The sequence below is a fragment of the Lonchura striata genome, chromosome 1, assembly GCF_046129695.1.
Source record: "Lonchura striata isolate bLonStr1 chromosome 1, bLonStr1.mat, whole genome shotgun sequence".
Lineage (NCBI taxonomy): Eukaryota > Metazoa > Chordata > Aves > Passeriformes > Estrildidae > Lonchura > Lonchura striata.
Genome location: NC_134603.1, coordinates 136,545,939 through 136,551,938, shown reverse-complemented (window position 1 = coordinate 136,551,938; position 6,000 = coordinate 136,545,939).

The window sequence follows — 6,000 nt, the reverse complement described above, 5'->3', positions numbered from 1 at the left end:
CCAAGCTTTTTCAACTCAAACTGCTTAAAGAGCTCCTCTAGCCAAAAAACAATTTAATCTGAGTAGTGATTTCATTCTTTCCTCTCCCCCAGTTCCACCGCTTACACAAAGCATAAATAGGATAATGTTTTCTTGCCATGATATACCAGGAAATGATATTTCTGAGGAAGAGGCAGGACACAGCAATGGAATCATTAATCGTGTGCAGCAATTGTTCCATTCTTCCTTTGAGATGCCCAGGACAAGCAGAACAGTACTAGCTCCTTGAAGGCCAAGTTTTTAGTGGATTCCTCAGTCGAAGTGTTTGTGCCAAATCCTTGGTTCCAATGAGACTCATAAACTGAGCATACATTGTGTTAGCCATTCTGGGATTAATTGGCTCCTTTCAAAGGGAAGAGGTGGCGCTGCACACACCCCAAAGCTGAGAAGACTGAGTTTTTACATGCCAGCTCTATGCCTAATTTTCAAGCATAAATATACTGTGTCCAGTTGGGATTAAGGAGGGAAGATGATCCAGATTTAAGATGCATAATATATTGTGGGCCATAAGGAATTGAGTGGAAAATTTGTTAAATACAGAAGAGGAGATACATATGGATGGAGAACGAAGAGAGCAAATGTCTGGAAGAGCAAAGGTGTCCATATCTTTTCAGGAAACAGTGTCCTGTTTCCAAATACAAAGACAATTCACTGTCTACCTGAAATTTTCCTTAGGAATTTGATCATGTATATGGTCCAATACACATACTAGTTGAGAGAGAGCATGTGTAAGATGACAGGAGAAGGACATGACAACTATTCAGGAGTTTTGTAGATGTTTCAGTTTTAATAACTCAGACTTCTGTCAGTGTTTGTAGCTGTTTATTTGACATGAATCAGGCATTTTTATAAACTCCTGACAGAATTTACCAGGCCTACCATGTAAGTCCAGCACATCAGGATGAAAGAACATACAGGTCAGATGTCAGGATATTTCAAAAGGAGAGGCATGGTTTTCCCTGAATATGGTAATGCCACTGACCTGCAGTTGTATTCTAAAAACAATCAGCTTCTGTCATATCAACAGGAATCTTGAGAGCTATCCCACTGATAAAGGACACAATTCTATTGTACTACAATAGTATAGATGATGCCTGGACTGCCAATGGCAATGTGAATTATACACAGTTTAGGTTAATTAATTACTTGAGTTTAATATTGTTAGGTTTTGAACAACAGTGTCCTATACTGTTGGAGATGAGTGCTACATCTGATGTGGCACCAAAACTGTGATAAAATCATCCTCAGGGACTTCATCTGACATGCAGGGTTCCCAATGGACAATTCCAACAATCTCCCATTGTATTTTTCTGGTGAATTATGTGAAACATATTTGCTGGAGTTTTAAGTAAGCCCAACTCCCTACTACTAAATTTTGACACTGCTAGTTGATTCTGGCATATGTATTGTGCAAGAAGATTTCTGTTTTTCAGAAAGAACTATTTTAGGCTTTCTTGGCCCTTTTAGGCTAGGCTTTTTGGGGCTTCTCTCTCCAAGCTGTTTTGGTAAAAATAACATTTTAATTTCATAGTCCTTTTTCTAAAAAAAGTTTGTTTCAACTTTAAAAAAATCTAAAGCATTTGTTCTTAGTTGAGGCAAAGGGGAAAGAGGAAGGGGTCCCAAAAGCAGCCAAAAAGGATGCTGTTACATTTTTCCTACATTTTTTTCACAATAACTTTTCAATTTATCCTTTATTTCAGTTTATCCTTATGAAATCTCACAAATTCTTCAACTCTGTTTTTTATTATAAACTATTTTCCAAGAGACTTTTGGGCAAATATTATATTGGTGTGTTTGACAGATATCCAATGCCAGAAAGTGAATATTTTAAATACAGTAACTTTTGCAATTGCAATCCATAACTGATATAAAATAGTTTTAAACTAACTCATCAAATAGCTTTAAAGTAACTAATTTGCAAATGCCTGCAATAGAACCAGGGTGGAAGACATCTCTGTGCTGCCTAGGCACCAAGTGCTCATCTTCTTGGGCAGATTTTATAGTACTCACTGTATAGAATTTTGATTTAATCTAATCTTAAGGTCACTCAGCAGGGCCACAGTTACAGCTCTGCTATGGCTGCATTAAACATTTTCTTTCTCTTTGGAGAAAATACCCTTCTGGTAAAATCCTACCACCATGGTAGATCTCATTTCCTGTGCTAAATAATGCTACTCATAGTCAGAGATTAAACTCACCACATGGACTGAACAAAAAAACCCCAACATTTAGGCAGGGGCTGATCTCCTTAAAAGACAAAACTGCAGTGTACAAAAGCTGTAGGGGATACTAGATGGCCTTGTGATCAGAAAGTGTGATCAACAATGACATACAGCTATAAGTCTTTTTCAGTTTGCACAGTATAAGTTGTGCAAATCATACAGGGATACTGCAGGTGAAAATTGTTGCCTTAAGCAAGAAGTTAAGAGGCATATCCAGGCTCACCGTCTGCACTTTCTTTTTTTCCCTCATCTCCCCTCCCCTCCCTTTGAGAGCGCAGGAGGCACCACATCATTTCCTCCTGCCCTTGCAAGCGAGCTGGGATCTCCCACGCCATTACCTCATCCTGAACTGATCCCCCTTTAACAAATGCCTGGCTCTGTGCCTGCTGTCACCCTTCAAAGGTCTGAGCCAAAACGCATTCATTGCACCAGCAATCTTTTGCCTGACTGCAGGGACCTTAAAGAGCTCTGAGTCAGTTTTGTTCAATCCAGTGACTATATAGTTTTTTATAAATTTATTTTTGGCAAGCATGGAATGTGTAAGTTCAAGAAAGCCAATAACATAATGTTAACATATGCCTCTCATCCAGCCCGGTTAACCACTGCAGGCCAAATGTAACACACAAGCCAGATTTATTTAGATTTAAATGTATTTAAGCCAGAAAAGTAAATATTTAATTAGAGAAGCAATGTCTTTTTATTCCTTATTGCTTACAGAGTATATACCTAGCCCCTAAACCTGAAAATAAAATCCTAAAATGGAGCTATTAATATATTTGAAAAGCAAAAGGTTAAAAATATTTGTGTCTTATCACTCTTCCAAATAATTTCAGCTACATAAATTTCCCTGGTATAGAGTTCTTAGAAAATGCGTTGAGAGAGGCTGACAAACCTAGTTTGATGTGGCTTTCATTTCTAGTCTTGCAGATGCATGGCATTATAAATGAAAATCATAGACTTCCTCAGCCATACAGGCACAGCCCAGCTGGCTTCCTGGAAGCACCGCCTCTGTGGTCGACAGCTACTTTTATTGAGCAGCACTTCAGCAGAAATCAACTCTGATAAATACCCTTCTGAAACATAACATCCGATAAAGATAGACTTTGATAAACAGCAAAAGGTCTTCAGTTTTATTAGTAACCTACTGGGCCAATGGTTATGGAAACAATAATTGATGCCATATGCTCTCAGTGATTTTTTTTTCAATTCACTGGTTGCATTGCAAGGGTATGAAATGCCTCACATTCTTTCCTGGCCACAGTGATTTCTGCCCCAGAATATGAGCTTCCCTTCCAGACAGCAGAGATGTTTGTATACTCTTCCTGATCCTCACTTGGGCATTTAGTAGGTTATATCAGACCTTTGGAGAGAAGAAGCATTTTTTGTTGCTCAGCCATCAACATTGATATTTGCTTTTACAAAATTTTGGCTGACCACCATGAAGGCATTTTTAAACATCCGGTGTACAAGCAGAGGGAGGTTTTCTCTGTTCTCTCAAATTTTTGAATGTAGAGGAAATGGTCACAAACAATTCCCAGCTTCAAGTCCACTACCTTTCATCACGCAGCCTTATGCTGAGGGGTTACATTCATGGCCTTCACAAAACCCAGTGGCAGGCACTGCAGACTGGGGGTGAGCCCTGCTGGCTCTGCTCTGCTGCAAAGGGGAGGCCAGGGAGGAGCCTTACATGTAACTGCTTATGGAGTTTTGTGTGCCTTTTTTGAATTATAGAAACAGAGCAGTGAAAATCTTTGCTTCTCACTTTGAAGACAAGATTACGTGGTCCATTCATATTTTGTAATTTTGTTTTTCAGTTGCCAAGTACAATGCAGAATCTTAAGGAAGGGGGCATGTTTCTGTGATGTTCTTGTGCAGCATTGCTAATTGTAATGTTTTTAATAATTCTGAAGCATTTTGAGAAGCGAAAATATTGCAGTGGTTTCGTGTTCCTCTAACCACATGTAGCTGTTTCACTGGATGTTTGTTGGTTACCAAGGCAACAATTTCAGACCTAGCATGATTATCTGTATCATACCGTTCATCAGAGATGTGGGCAAACTCCAGAAACTTCTGCATTGAGGAAACGATGCTAGTTGGTAGGAGGCAGGAGTTTTCAAAGCTGTCTCAGTGAAAATGCTGGTATCACATGCTTATGTCAATAACTTTAAAAATATCATTAAAAGATCAGTTTGCTTAAAATAGATTTTACTATAAATATATTGAGTCAAGCAAATAGCTGTTTCATCAATGCATTATCATAGTTCTGTAGATGTGCCCATTTAGAATAAATTAACATCATTTTAGAAAAGCCTTTAATTTGTTATTTAAAGCAAACAACATTGTGGAGCCATAACTGATACATGAATCAGCCCATACTTGTGTCCTAAAAAGTGCAGAGTCCAAAGTTGGACTTTGGACTTCAACTCTGCTATTAACCTCATCTTTTAATAAAATTTAATGTTCATGGAGTTTTATGGGAATCCTATCCATCCTATATGCATGAAGAAGAGTAAAATGGAGCTGTCACAATACCCGAATTTCAGTAAGTCAGAGAGATCCAATTGGGAAATTTTGCAGACGTGGCTGCTTTGGGGTCACAAGACAAAGTGTGAGCAACATTTAGCTTGCCCCATGACAATGGCAGCACATGTTAGCAAGATTTTCTGAGTGAAGGATGAACAATTGCTTTCACAGGGCTCACCCTCCCTCTGCCATCATTCCAGGTTTTCCTGTGAGAAGCAAGATATGAGTGGCCATGGACCTCAGCACTTCTGAGCCATTGCTCCTGTTTGAAATAAGCAGCATGCCTTAAATACTATTATCTAAATTTGGATGAAGAAAGTATGGTTATTATTATGTTGACTTTACATTTTTAAAGTGAAGAACACTACAAGTAACTGCTTCCAGATTCCCTGTTTTCATTTTGGTTCTTTTTGCAGCTATCAATTAATAATTACAACCAGGTTAGGGCAGCCACAGTCATACAGAATTATAAAAGTGACTGCTGCCAGTTATTTAAAAATGAGTGCTATGGAAGTTTTGGTGCTTCCCATTCTTTACATAAGGAAGCCAATAAAATCCCAATCTAGCTTATTAATTTTTTTTGTCGCCAGAGTGGAGGCATGTTGATCATATTCTCCAGTTTACTACACTGGAAGAGGAAGTAGGTGGAGGATTTCCCCTGAGCTGGGAATCTAATGCCACCAACCAGCACAGCAGACACATCTCTGCTGCTTTTTCCATATGACTCCAATTTTCCTGTGTATGAATGGCAAAAATACCTTTGAGGCAGAGAAAGAAGAAGAAAAAACAGATCTCATCCCTGTCTTCCTGTCTATTATTAATTGCTCCAGGTACTGGGTAGCTCCAAATAAATGAACTGTTTCTGGCTGACTACAGCTCCCACTCATCACAGTATCTGGCATTGCTGTGGTCTGTAGACAAGAAACTCAAACTCATTCATCGGCTTTACTGGTTTCAATAGTCTAAAAGTAACTTTTTTCTTTATTTTCACCTTGCATCTATAACTTGAATGGGTTCTATTAAAGTGTATCTTCTTAGCTGATAACAACTTTGCTCTTTGCAACCCATCTTCCTCATCTTGACCAATTTTCTTCAGAGCCTTCAGCATCTTTGTCCCATGACTCTTTTCACCACTAAGCACATTTTTAGTTTTGTTGCACCATGTAATTCCACTTTCTCAGTTCTCCATCAACCACCAATGCAGGAAATCTGCATG